This window comes from Pinus tabuliformis, chromosome 9, assembly GCF_031772625.1.
Source record: "Pinus tabuliformis cultivar Carrire ecotype Pingquan chromosome 9, CPIR1, whole genome shotgun sequence".
Taxonomy (NCBI): Eukaryota; Viridiplantae; Streptophyta; class Pinopsida; order Pinales; family Pinaceae; genus Pinus; species Pinus tabuliformis.
The window spans coordinates 1709828046-1709843335 of NC_142307.1; the positions used below are offsets into that span (position 1 = coordinate 1709828046).

The 15290-nt window shown below is 33.9% G+C and overlaps 1 non-coding gene across 1 annotated transcript; it reads right to left on the minus strand.

Annotated features, from left to right (window-relative positions):
- Positions 1-2450: 2450 nt before the first annotated feature.
- TRNAL-UAA (transfer RNA leucine (anticodon UAA)) lies at positions 2451-2533 on the minus strand. The gene has a single exon. It is a non-coding gene; the product is annotated as a tRNA-Leu (tRNA).
- Positions 2534-15290: the final 12757 nt, after the last annotated feature.

Here is a 15290-nt window from a genome sequence, read left to right on the forward strand (position 1 = left end):
TGTTTCTATTTTAGCCATGCTAATTTTCTTCTTTATATTATTTAAAATAAATATCTATATTTTTTATTTTTTAAATTAAGATCGACCATATTCTTATAATATGTTAGTTTATTTTATTTTCGAATTTATTATTGCACCATAGTTTTACCCTAAATTCATATGTAATGATATTTCTCAAATTGTTATTATTTTTTGCCAACTAACTTTGAAAAATCAAATTATGGAGTTGGAAGGTGCTCTTAAAAGTGAATACACACACAATGTGTGTGTGTATTAATATTTATGATTAGGTATTGACAAGGCATAAAATCTTGAAGTGACATGAAACTTGTGTAACCACATTATTGGTGCTTCAAATGAATGCTAAAAATGGAAACCAAGCACAACATTGAAAACACCTTTGTAGGAATCTCAAGGGGAAAAAGTAGAGATGGAAACCTAAGGTATGTTTGAAGAACTTGATAACTACATGGTTTTAGAATAATTAGTTAGACAAGTCGACGAAGCCTTTCTACTTAAGGGTATTAATCATCCAATTATATTTGCATGTAAGTTTTAATATGTCTTAAGTTAGTAATTAATTGATGTAAATTATTGGGTAAAAATGTAGACCCAATTCTAACATCCATCTAAACTAAATTATAAACTTATAAATATAGAAAATATTATGGCAACTACTTGCTAATTAAAATAAGATCTAAATTTTGAATTAAAAGGGGTCATAAATACAAAATCAAATTCTTAAATTAATGTAAACATATAGAAATGAATGATGAATGAAACATTGAAATGGTGAAGTCATTAAATTAATCATAAATTTACATATTATAAGTATAAACCAACCAATCATAATTAATCAAATATATGCATATATAGAATTATTAAACAAGTAAAAGAAAATTGAAAATGCTAGGAAATCAAAGAAAGCTATGGGAGAACAATACTATACATAGAGAGAGATAAGTGTAGATATAGGTATAGAAAGTTTGATTCATAAATGAGGTCTCTATGCAGCCAATAGTAACCCAAAGATTTTAACAATGGGCATGAATTCCAAATAAACATGATGATTTGGAGACAATATGTTGTTCACAACAATTTAAAATAAAGTGGGATGAAGTGCCAAACAACGTGAAGTTTTTACTAAATCCACATTTAGATATTTTGAAAAATGTTTATGATAATGACAATGTTAGTCATATGGTCATTTTTACAGATTCACAACAATTTAAAATAAAGTGGGATGAAGTGCCCAACAACATGAAGTTTTTATTCAATCCACATTTAGACATTTTGAAAAATGTTTATGATAATGACAATGTTAGTCATATGATCATTTGTATAGAAATATATACATGAAATAAATAAACACATTTTATTTCCATAGAGAAGTGCATTTACTTTTGTCCAGTGATTGACTTTATATCGTAGCACACCTTGCATTTATAGCACTATTAGGCTATTGTAGGATTGAGAGGATGAACTTACATATGATGCAGTAGCATAACAAAGCTATATTTGTTGTCTATTTTTTCTTCCTTTTGTTTAGGTATCCCTCCCCTCTTTTATAAGATATAGGAAAGTAGTTGAAGAGATGTAACTGGTGCTTCTTGGATTTACCCCCAAAAATCATTTTTGAGCATTTAATTTTGTATTTAACATAGGAAAAAAAAATCTACACCATTTATATCAATTCACAATATCCTTTTTACATTGTCCAAGAATGTACATTCTTTAATTGGTTGGTCATCATAGAAATCTTATTCAATATTTCCAACCCACTCATACAAATCTATTCGATCTTCATTAACTAATTTTGGAAGTGACTTCTTATTTGTTTATTATTTTCATGAAAAAGTGTATCAAATAACTTTATCTTTGAGTAATTCATGCATCTTTCCCAACTTATACATCTTCGAAAATGTTGTATATACCATGACTATATATATATATATATAGTTAGTCATCATATGAACTAATAACACACACATATATATTTTCCCAACATATAAATCTTCAATATTGTTATATATATTAAAATTCTTATTGTATTTATGACTAATAATTTTTTTTTCCTCCATATCTATATATTTATTCGTTTCAACTATATCACATTTTCCATTACTCTTTAATTCAACAATAAAAAACAAACATGAATTAAAAATCATAAAATCAACTTAGCCTTAGAACTCAAATCCGTAGATTAATTTAAAAATATAAAAAATTCACATGTGTATTTCCAATTTCCCATCATCTGCATCTAGATCTCTATACGTACTTCAATGATTCAATGATATTGTATATATCACCGTTCCATAAAAACAATTTGCTCTTGGCTTTGGTTGCGTTTATACAGTGGTCTTCATCTATTTCAAGATAGAGAGATATTAGAAACTGTAATATAATATTAAAAATTGAATCTCTAATAACACGTAGAAGGCTATGGTACTTGCTAGCTGTGGGGTTCGAACCCACGCGCACTTATGTGCAGAAGATCTTAAGTCTTCCCCCTTAACCACTCGGGCAAACTAGCCAGTTATGACAATTGTTATATATTGTTATTTACTAGTTTCTCTTCGTAAATATTCATATATAAACAATTACCGACTCGTGAGCTTTTTGTATAACAGGGAGACAAATAAAGGTACTTTAAAATAGAGTTATTTTAGTGTGTTTTTTGGATTTTTTGGTGCTGGAATTTGGTGAAAAAATTTAAGGTGAAATTTTGATTTGTGATATTTAAATTGGGTTTTTGACTGTATATATGGATTCAGTGCCCTGAAAACCCTCTAGAGCACTTGGATTGTGATCAAATTTGTGATTTCAATAAATTCCTGCCAGATTTAAGATAAATTAAACTAAAAAACCCAACGAAAAAACTTCCAAAAATTCACACTAAAAACAACTCGCCTTAAAACAACACCGTTACTAACACGCATACATCACAGAATAACTTATAAACTTAGTGCATGACAGAATAACTTATAAACTTAGTGCTCTGAAGGTGTAGGCGAAAATTAGTTGGACGATGTTCCATTTAATTTGATGTTCCATTTAATTTCTTTATGAACTTCTTGAATCATTGCCGCGGCCTCCTCTGGAATTAGTACTATCAGGGCTTAGGGTGGGGTCAGATTTGTTTCCATCGGTACTAACTGGTGCCAGAAATACCAACACTGTCAAGGGTTTCAGGCAGTGGCAGATTCCTTTTTGACGTTGTCCTCAGCCTCGGCTTCAAAAAAGACAACTAGAAAAATAGGTTAACGCCTTCATTACTTGATTTATATAAAATTTGTTGGTTTATTTTGTATGTTTTTTGAATTAACAGTGTTATATGTTTTTATGGAGCTGAGAAGTTTATTCTACAATCTAGTATAATATGTAAAGAGGTCAATCTGTTATTAAAGTTGAAATTTTATTCATATTAATTAAAATACAAATTTTAAAAAATTAAAAAAAAATTAAATAATTATATAAAATATTTAAATAATCTCGACTCAATAAATCTGTCGAGCCCCCTACCGGGTGATGGCGGCCTTTTGGTCGAGCCCTTACCGGGTCCTTCCTCGCGTCCCTCATCCTACCGCGTTCATATTAGATCTATATTTAAAATAAATCTAAGATAGATTTATGTAATAATGATATAAAAATGATAAAAAAAACACTAAGAAAACATTGTTCATTACCCATCAAAATTTGTATATTGATAATAAATAAGTTGATACTAAGATTCAAGTTTGTTAAACTTTTCAGAACTTTATTTTAGCTGATTGCTAATATGCTATGGAGTTATTGAAACTCTTGAACGAGGAAAATATTAGATGAGCACATTTTACATGTGGAAGGCTTAAATGATCTGAAGCGTTTAGATTTTATGTTCTTTACCTTTTCCAGGAAAAATATTATATCTTGCAAGGAAAACAATCTGATATTTTAAAGGTAGCAAACATATCATTAGGTTATTTCCAAAGGTTATTATAATATTTTAGTTTCCTTCCTCCCCTTTTGTAATTCGTTGCATTTTTGCATGTGCTTCAATTTGAAAAGGAAGGGGTAGTTGCTTGACTTCAACTTCTTGCAAGAATCTTTTGCTAACAAAAATGTGTGGTATAGAATGAATATTTTCTTTATATTTAAATGGTTTATAATAATTGTTTTTAAAGGGTTTTTTGGTTGCTGCTGCATTTTGAGTTATTGTTCTTATATTTTGTCCGGAGAAAAAAGATATTTTAGAAATATTTAAGATGATACTCTATTACATTTAAGTACCGAGTATGTCTCTACAAGCTTGTGGTTTGAGATTGTATGGTTATCTCACAATGTCAAAAGGTCAAGTACACACTTTGTTTTTATTTTATGATTTAGATTTACTTTATAATTGGTAAGAGTAATTTTAATATTAGTATTATGAAATCTTTTAACTATTTTGAAATATTGTTTCTTGAAGGTGGATATATGCATTATATCTTTACTTATTGTATTTTTACAATGTTTTACAACTTGTTTAGTGTTTTTTATTGTTTGTCAATTAAATTAAACTTAATGGTAAAAGCCACAAGTCCAATTAAATCTTTGAGTACATAATGTTGAGTGAAGTTGTCATTGATGTCAAAACCACAACCCTAGGATTGATGCCCTAGCGTTAGGAATAAAGCCCTAGCTCTATGAATGATGGCAAAAAGCTTGGAATGATGTCAAAGCCCTAGAAGGAATGTCAAAGCATGTGATACAGTTCAACATAAGCTCTAAGAGCCCTAAGAATCCAACAAGAGGTGTTGCAAAATAGTTTAAGCCCTCAAAGGAAAAAATGATAACCAAAAGATTCCATTCAAGAAAATCAAGAAATGAGTGGTCAAATTCACGGAAAATGCAAAGGAAAGGTACATCACAATGTAGCGCTCAACGGGACCTTTCCAACTATAAGTGCCACACCTCCTAACTCCTCACGGTTGAGGAGAAATGAATTTTTGAAGTTAGCATTAAAATCACATCTAGCGGACATGATGATTTAGTCAAAAGTGTATTAAAAGTCAAGTCGGCCCCATTGTGTGATGCTTAAAAACTAGTATAAATAGTCATCTGTATTATCTTATTTTACATTATAAACAACTCGTAGATCAAGGAAAACAAAGATTTGAAAAACCACAGGAAGGAAGAGATATAAGCAGGGACCAAACTAAGGAAAAAGTGCCAATTTGAGCTAAGTGCGAGCTAAGGGAAGAGTGAATCAGTTCTATTTCTAGAGCAACAAAGTAACATGAAAATGAGGCTAAGTTATGTCCAAGTTCTCTAGGAGGTCAAGTTGAGCTAAGGGAAGTTTTTTTTGTGGTCCTTTATGGTGTGACTCTATGACAGGCCATGTTGGTTTTAGAGGGGGACAAGCCCTAAGCAGTAGATCGAAGTTCCAGGTTACTCTAGTTGGTTTTGAAGGAAAAAAAACTTCCTCTCCTCGCGTTGTAGGTGGCTATCTTTTTTACTATGTTTTTGGAATAATTTTTTACTATTTTGGAAGTTGGTAGTTGGCTTAAAACATGCCTAAATTTGACAAGAAGAATTCTTGAGTAGTTGGCCTTGGAACAAGCCCAAATTTTTTGTCCTATTGCATGCTGAAGTATACCTTTGTTCTAGACATTTTTTAAATTTAAATGAGGCCCTATTATAGACCCTAAATTAGCCTATAATGTAGATCGGAATATGTGTATACATGAATATTTTAAGGATCAAAATGAGGATGATTTTTGAGTGACTAAAAGAGGAGGATGAGGTCAACAAGGAAGCTGGTGGTGATGTCTATTTTCAGGCTTTTTAGTTGAGCGTCAATGTATTAAGGAAAGATGGTTTGTTGACATTGTTTTGTATCTAAATATTACAAGTTTGAAGAAGCCCTAATTGCATAAAGGAAGCTTTAGTGATGAGTATCAATTACCAAGTGGGAAGACCCCTTCTTGATTAGAGTAGAGAGTTGATGTATTGTAGAACAAGTTTGATGAACTAAATCAAAGTTGAAGAGCAGAGAATTGTAGTGTACAAGCCAAGTGGCATCAAGGTAAAAGGGGCGAATATGAAGATTGTGTGGTAGAGTGACAATCTTTCGAAGAAGGAGAATTGTTGAGGACTTCAAGTTATTGACACAAAATCAAAGTACAACATGAAGCTAAGTTGGTGCTCAATTGAGGACTTAGTGTCTCCTGTAAGTTGGAGCCTACAAATTCACTTAGTTGGTGCTTAGTTGGGCGATTGGTGTCTCTCGTAGGTTGGTTCCTACAAAAGTTATAAGTTGGTACTTACATAGGATCGATGTCGTCTTTGTGACATTGTATCAAGTTGAAATTATTGAAGATTTTTTTAAGAAAATATTTTTGTTCATATATTGTTCATTGATACTTCTATGTGATCATTGTTTAAGAAGAAAAGAAGTTAATAATTGGTGTGATACTAATTCACCCCCTATTTTAGTATCACTATGTGTTCCTACAATTAGTATCAAAGCAGGTTCCTTCAAACGCATCCTAACAACTAGAAGGTAGACCTAAGAAACATAGATGGAAAAGTAAAAAAGGTGTGACTCCCAACCCTCAAAAAAAGTATCCTCCATAGCCATGAATTCAAAACCTTGTAAAGAAGATGAAGGGAACCAAAAGAGGCAATCGGGCTTAGAAGAAGGTTAAACAATCAATGTTGAAATATAATTTATGAGGCTGAGAAGAGAAAATATACGACTTAAAGAGAAGTTGCAAATCCTTGAAGAGAAGAACCATAACATTGATGAAATCGAAGTTCTCCTCCTGAGATTTCAAGATAGGGAAGCATAAAAGAGAGAATAAATGTTGTCAAGTGAGTTGAAAAAAAAGGTTAAAGAATATGAGAAACTAGAAGCATAAGTTGATAAAAGACAGAAAGAGCATGAACAAAAATATGAAGAAGTCATCTCCCAGAAAATCTAGCTAGAAGAAGCTAAGAGAATAGTAGAAGTGATGAAAATCCAACTGATGGAAAAAGAAGAAAATTGTGGGAATCTTGAAGTTGAAATTGTGTCATTAAGGAATGAAGTAGACAAGCTCAACAAGAGCTTGAAAAGTTCTCAAATGTTGGATGACATTCTTAGCAAGCAAACATCACCATATGACAAGACAGGATGGTTATGTGGGTGAGAGTTCATACAATAAAGATGCAAAATCACCAGAAAAAGAAAATAGAAGAAATGACTGAAGGTTATACTAATAGTATCCAAAGCTTCAATCTTAGTGAAAGCAAGGTGTAGTGCCCTGCTATATATGAAATTAACATTGATATAGCCTTAAGGCTCACACATTATTCTTTGAGGACCTCACGTCGAGGATCCATATACGTGAATCTTACTATTAGTGGATGTGATGGATGTGTTTCTTTTTCTATACGATGTTATGATGACAATAATTGTGATGGATGTGTTTGTTTCCTAGTCGATGTTATGATAATGATAGTTGTGATGGAAGTGAATGTTTTCTAGTTGATGTTATGATGTTAATATTTGCAATGGATGTGTTTTATGAGTACGTCTAATCATGTGATGGATTCATTATGTTAACTATTTAAAATAGTTTTGGATCACGATGCACAACGATGTTGATGATTTATCATATGCTATCATATCAATGACTAACACAGTGAACCATTATTACTGATGATTATCAAGTATGGCAGGGGACCACCAGATGCAGTCACATGTGACGAGTCAACAACCTCTAGGTTGATCACGAGGGCTTCACTCAATGAACCTACGACATAGCACATGCGTTTGTGGCATACTAAAGAATACCCTTAATTTGACTACATATTGGAAAATACATCTAAAAATCATAATATTCAACCCCTTACTAATACGAGCCCAATATACGTTCCCAATTAAAAAAACCCTACTTTCACTATATATTGTAGGTATCTATTTTTTCATTAACTCTGAGCTCCATTTTTTATACCTGCCAATATAAAAACCCTTTACCCCCTATTATATGCTCAATATATTACATCATTTTTTCCTCAATATATATCCCCCAATATGAATGCACATGGTATGGTATTTCTCCCCTAGTGAAACCCTCGTGGGTTTGATGGAATTGAATACTTTGTCTCTAAAATTTTAAAGTTTAGTTTGAATTTTTGTTGTAAATTCTAATGACATGTTAGTGGTTGCAGGCATAGGTTAGTTGCTTTGCTGAACGACTCACACATGGGTGATGGGACTACACAAATATATGGAACTTCAGGGGAGGGGTGTGACAACGTCCCTGGTTTCACTCCTAGATATCCCGCCATGACTTGGGATGGAAGGTGTTGAGATATCTTCACCTTGAAGATCATGATGTTGTGAGGGTGGACTCTATATTGGGTCACTCACAATGATTTTACTGGGGGCACACATCAAGGTGGATTCCTTGATTCCCAACGCCATTAGTCTCACTATACAGTGCAAAATAGGAGAGGATAAAGATCTTCGTCGTCACACCTAGTTTTCCCCCTGTAATCACTAGATGCTCGAAGGGAAATTGGCGTGGCACCATTGGAACTTCCAGGGAATTTATTGAAGGGCATGAACGACTTGGCATCCTTGGCATCAAGAAGAAACTAGTTGACGTGACACCCTTGGAACTTCAAAGGGAATTTCTTGAAGGGCATGCCTGGCTTGACACCTTGATATCAAGAAGAAATCGCTGAAAAATAATTAAGATCAGATAATCATACTAACTCCCATAATGTAGGTTTTAGAACCAAGTAACTAAACGAAGGAGTAAACTCCAAAATATTGGAAAAATTGAATAACTCCATAATATGAAAGTGTTTAATAAGTAAAAAGGGAAAGGGGCATATAGTTTATTAGGAACATTAAATAGTTTAACTTTATTAAGAAAATATGGTGGTGAATGAAAATAAAGAATAATAATTTAAATTAGGGAAAAAAATAGTTTTTTGAGAGAACCTCCATGTGGAAAGAGCCAACATAAGGATCTCCATCTAAAAGTCAATCTGAGATAAACTAGGGTGTAGTTGGGGAAAACAAATCTAAGACATATAAGTTGACTTCAATAATAGACACAAAATAATGAGTAAATGGGGGATCAAGAGATAACTAGGAGAAGAAATAGGGAGTAATATTGGGGTGAGGAAAAGTGTGCATTTTAAATAAGAAATTAAGAAATAAATTAGGAGAGCTTATGTTAGGAAGTGACACATGGGTGGTTAAATAATCAAACTTTTTAATTAATAAAAAAAACTATTATTGCATGAAGTGACAAGTGTCACCTGTGAAACCTCCTATAAAAGAAGAGCAAACTATGGGTGAGGGGACCCTTTTTGTCCCTTTTGTTGGATGAATTAGATAATGTTAATTTGACATTGAATACGACTATAGTGATTTTGGTATAGTGGAGGTTTTCTTTTGAGAGGGGGACTCTTGAGAAAAGAGTGATCTCCTCCATTGGCTAGCACTTCTCCACTATCTTACAACTACATTGTAGCTCGAGGGTCCATGGGGAAGAAGAGTACCCAAGGAGTAGGCTAGGAGGTCAACTGGTGAGTTGGTGACGTTCGACCATGGATGATACATCCTTCACACTTGTACATGGATATCCACAAGGGAGTGCGAGAAAAAACAAAGTCGAGTCGAGTCACCATCCCTTTGGTGAATGGTACTTCGAGTTACATAAATTTCCAAAAAATGTTTATGTATTGCATTTAATTGTAAATTTAATTGTGGATGATTTGACCTTAAAGTGTTATGTGTATTGCATATTGATGCTTGGTTTATTATGTGATTCACTTATATTTATTGTTCATGGATAAATGAATGTGAAATGAAAAATCTTAATTTGTCTCATTCCTGGGTAATATAGTATCTTAGGTTTATCTCGCTATTTCAGTAAAAAATATATATATAGTGTCTTGTATTCCTTAAATTTCTATATATCAGTGTTGCATGTAGTTAATATAATTAAAAAAATGTTGTGGATAAATAACGTTATAGGTGCAGTCCTCACACAAGGAAAGAAATTGGGACATTTTTTCGAAGAGCTTCTACACCAAGAAGCTATGTTGATGTTTCCAAGAAGCCCTTACACATAGTAAGAAACAATAATGATCAACAAAGGTTTGAGCCTCTTCCAAAGAAAAATAACTTTAGAAGACCATCAAGGGAAGCCCACTCAACTTGGTGTCAAACCATATTCCTTGGCCAATGTTCTTCATGTACAAATTTTAGGCATAAGGCTAAATATTGTAGAGCCTATACCACGAATGATTATGCAAGCAATATAAGCTCTTAGCATATTTCCAAAAATAGTTTGCAAGCTATCAAACTAGAGGTCGTATTGGCTACAACTGTAGAAATTGTAATTCATTTGCTCCATTTTTCAAATACAATATAAAATGTTACCAATGTCATAATTTTTGACATATAGCGCAAGACTGTAGAAGAAACTTGAAGTGATCTCCTAAAAAAACAAGGAAGAAAATTTTCCTACTAGTGATAGAGAAAATTCCACCAAGGTTTGGAGAAGAAAACAAGAAGAGCCAAAGAATGAAAATCATGAGCTAGTCACAAGTCTAAATTGTTAAATCATCTTCAAAGTTGAGTTCTTTGATGAAAGTTAATAAAGGGAAGTTTGGGCTACGCAAAATGATTAATATTTGATCACATGAAGGTTTCAGAAGTATAAAAAAGGAAAGGAAAGAAAAACTTTGTGAAGATAAGTACAAGTAAATGATAATTTAGATATGTTACCAATATCTTCAATAGAAAAAGTCAACTCAAAAGCATGGAACACATACATATGACATACCATTTGAATTTTTCAAGAGCTCAATGGATGAAAATCAAAGTGTCCCAATGAAGCTTGCAAGATGACCCAAGTACATGCAGTCGAAGAAAAAGTTTTTTTCGTTTGAAGTTGGAAGAAAAATAAAACAATTGAAGGATGTACTCTCTTGAAGATTCTACTATTAGATGAGGTTATAGACCACGTTGAAGATGCACTTCAAGCCTTAAGGAAGGAAAAAAAATCCATTGTTGTGAATAATGTTTTCATATGACATATGAAGGGACAATTGACATTGTGATGCTAATGGTAAAAAATGTTGATGATCCTAGCATGGATTTGGATGTCAGAAGGAAGATGAAATTGGAAGCACAACCTTAGGGGGAGCATGAGAAGTTCTCAGTGACATAAATAAAGGATACAATGCATATACGAGGAGCACATGTTAAGAAGAGATGAGATGTTGGGAGCACCCCATTTTCCATTAATGACAAATGGGGGAAAGAATATCAAAAGAGAGAGAAATGGTAGGGTTGTTTCCATCAATGAAAAAGAGAGATATTGTTGAGTGAAGTTGTCATTAATGTCAAAGCCCTGGACCTATGATAGATTCCCTAGCCTTAGGAATAAATCCCTATATCTAGGAATGATGGAAAAGAGCTTGGAATGATGTCAAATCCTTAGAAGGAATGTCAAAGCATGTGATAAAAGTTCAACAAAATCCCTAAGAGCCATAAGAATCCAACAAGAGGTGTTGCAAAAGGGTTTAAGCCCTCAAAGGAGAAAATGATAACCAAAATAATCCCTTCAAGAAAATAAAGAAACAAGTAGTCAATGTCAAGTAAAATGCAAATGAAAGCTACATCATCACGTAGCCCTCGAAGAGACCTTTCCAATGGTAGGTGGCCCACCTCCTAAATTCTCATGGTTTAGGAGAAATAATTTTTTGAAGTGAGAATTAAAATCACATCTCGTGGACATGACAATTCAACCAAAAGTTAGGTTGGCTCCAATGTGTAACACCTAAAAAATAGTATAAATAACCTTATGTATTGGTTCATTTTACACTATATAAAACTCACAGATCAAGGAAAATAGAGGTATGAAAAACTATAGGAAGGAAGAAATCTAAGTTGACATTGAGCTGAGGAAAGAGTGCCAATCCAAGTTAAGGGCGAGCTGAGGAAATAATGATTCGATTCTTTTTTTAGAGTAGTAAAGGAACATGAAAATGAGACTAAGTTCTAGCCAAGTTCTATAGGGGATCTAGGGGACCGAATTGAGCTAAGGTATATAACATAGTTACCTATCAAATGGGAACAATTACCTAAAAACGGGTACTTGTGCCCAAAAACCCAAAAAAAACATGAAAAAACAACCCAAAAATAAAAAGTGTTGATTCTGCATCACCATTTTTTTTAGAGTAAATTTTCAATATTTTTTAAAAATAAAAATAAAAAACAATAAACACCATTTTATTGGTGCAAGAAACACCTTGAAATCGAGAAGTTTTGATGCTAGAATAACATCTTTTTCTTTTTTTTTTACGGTACATTTTCAACATTTTTTAATAATGACGTTAAAAATAAAATATCATGACTCTGAAAAAATTTAAATTTCTAACGATTTTCAAGCATGACATTAAAGATAAAATATCACGTCTTTGAAAAGCCTTAAAATTCCAATGATTTTTAAGCATGACATTAAATTTAAAATATCTCTGTTTTGAAAAACCTTAAAATTCCAACAATTTTCAAACATGGTGCTAAGAAAAAATACTTATAACTGTTTTCAACCATAGCATTAAAGATAAAATATCACAACTTAGAAAAACATTAAACTCTTGACAATTTTTCAACCATGGAATTAAAACCAAAGATTATGACTACAGAACAATCTTAAGTTTTCAAAGTATTTCAAGCATGACATTAAGGGAAAAAATTATGACTAAAACAACTTTAAAAATGAACACTTGAATGAAAGAGTTATTATACCAAGAATAATTTTTTTTAAATGCTAAATGTATAGCGATTTTAAAATCTTAGCCTAAGATAACTTGATACATTGCAAAAAAAATTAAAAGTCAACTATCAAATTGACACGTAGTGTAGGGGAACTCAACCCATTGTAACGAAAACTTAAAAACCAACCATGAAATTAACACATTGTGGGGCATACTCGATTCATTATAACGAAAAATTTAAAATCAATTATCAAATTGCACATAATGGGATCAGGTTACTAGACAAGCATTGACACAGACCCTACAAAATAAAATTATATATATATATATATATATATATATATGAAAACAAAAATTCAAATATTGGAAAAAAAAATAACAAGTAATAAAACAAAAAATACATGACAAAAAAAAATCAAATATAAAAAATATATAGAAACGACAAAAAAAACTATAAAATGTAAAAAAAATTAACCATACCATGTAAAAAAAAAGAGAAAAAAAAAGTTACAAAAATAAAATTAAACATTAAAAAATAAATAAATAAAAATAAAAATTTCCTGGGGCACCCTGAGGCCCAACCTGGCAAGGGGTGGCACGGGGACGATTCAAGACAAAAAATAAATCAAATATCAAAAAACATATAAAAAGAAACAAAAGAAAACCATAAAAATGTGTAATAAATAAATAAATAACTTGTATAAAAAAAGAAAAAAACAAAAAAAAAAAACCTTTTTTAAATTAAAAAATAAATAAATAAATAAAACCCTCATTTAAAAAAAATTTAAATAATTACCAAAAAGAATTTAAATAAAAAAGGTTAAAAAAATACAAACATTCAAAACAATTAAAAAAAAATTATAAAAAATTTAAATTATAAAAAAAATATCCTGCTAGACCTTCCTCCCTCTCCCTCTACCCCACGCCACCATCACCCTACCTTGCACCCCCTCTCCCTCTCTCCACGCCCTACCCCACCCCCCTGCCACGCTCGTCGCCTACCCCTACCTCCCCACTCCACCCCACCCCCCATCCCTCACTCCCCCTCTCCTCCCCACTCGGTCATCCTCACCCATCCGAGGCCCGAGCCAACGGCAAAAGGGCCGTAGGCCGATTCCCGGAATCGGCCCGCTGCCCTTTGGCTGTTGGCTGGGGGCCCGGGCAGGTGGGGAGGGCTGAGTGGGGAGGGAGAGGGTGAGTGAGGGGCGAGGGAGGGGGAGGTGGGTTGGCAGGGAGGGGGGGAGGGTGGGGTGGAAGGGGGTGGATGGGGAGAGAGGGAGAGGGGGTGTAAGGCCTCCGCGACTCGGGTAGGCGTGCACGACGGACGGAAGGTTGCACGACGAGCGGACGCTCCGTGCACGACGAGCGGGCGGACGGTTGCACGACGAACGGGCGGGCATACGACGGACCTCCGACACTTATGCGACGAAAGAATGTAACAATGCGACATGAGCGAGCAACACTTGAAATAAGACTAAGTGTTGGCTCACGATTTATATGCGATGCAAACTAAAGCTAAGCCGACTTGTATTGAAGGCATTTGGGGTGTTGAACGTGGAGTTATGGGGTCGGCCTTAAGGCTGGACACCCCCTCCAAACAGCACGCAGGAATGTGTATATATGCGAGGAGGTTTGAGCTCATTTGCATCATCGAAGTTCATCAACAACTTCGCAGATCTCTCTACATCGAGCAAGGGGTAAAAGGGAGGTGCAGTAAGTGCGCATACCTCATGCGCTGAAGTGTGGAGTGCGCAGTTTTATCGGGAGCTGATTGTAGGATGACAGAACACGGTTCTAAGGCAGTTTTGTGCAGAACCGAAAGGAGGAGTTCTTGGTGTCTCAGGTGAGCACCCTCCTACCGTAAGAGGTTGGCACATGGTTGTAAAAGGCTGTCTTTTCCTTGACTGTAAATATTTCTAAGTGTTGGCTTGAATTCTGTCAAGCACACTTGTATGATGTATTATTGAAGAATTGTCATAATATATTATTATCGGGCAGACTTTACCGGGAGTTGCCCCTCCCTTTATACTTGTTTGCAATTGTTGTTTTCGGTTAATTGCATATGGATAATGAATGAGTATGGGCTTCATTAAGTATAAAGGATAATGCTTTTACTTGGTTGCGAAACACAAACTAAGTATGTTAATGTGAAGCAGGCGTAGTCCATGTGCACGAGTATTGTTAAAAAGAAAGTGTTCGGTGGTGCCGCACCTCGCCGGCACGGTTGGAAGACTACCGTAGGCCTGGGGGCGTGACAGTTGGTATCAGAGCAAGGGTTGCTCGTGATGAAGGTTATGGAGAACAGTTTGGGTTACATAGACTTGATGGTTTATGGCAAAACCATTCAAGCTCTGGTAGACACGGGTGTTGCACATAACTTTATAACAACACGGTTAGCAAAAGAGGCTGGGCTGACATCTACTATGGAGATCAAGGCAGTGGACTCTAGAGCTAAGGTGGCAGGTTTGGTACACGATGTACCTGTACAGATGAAAGAATGGGGAGGTCAGTTGGACTTCATAGCAATGGAGATGAAT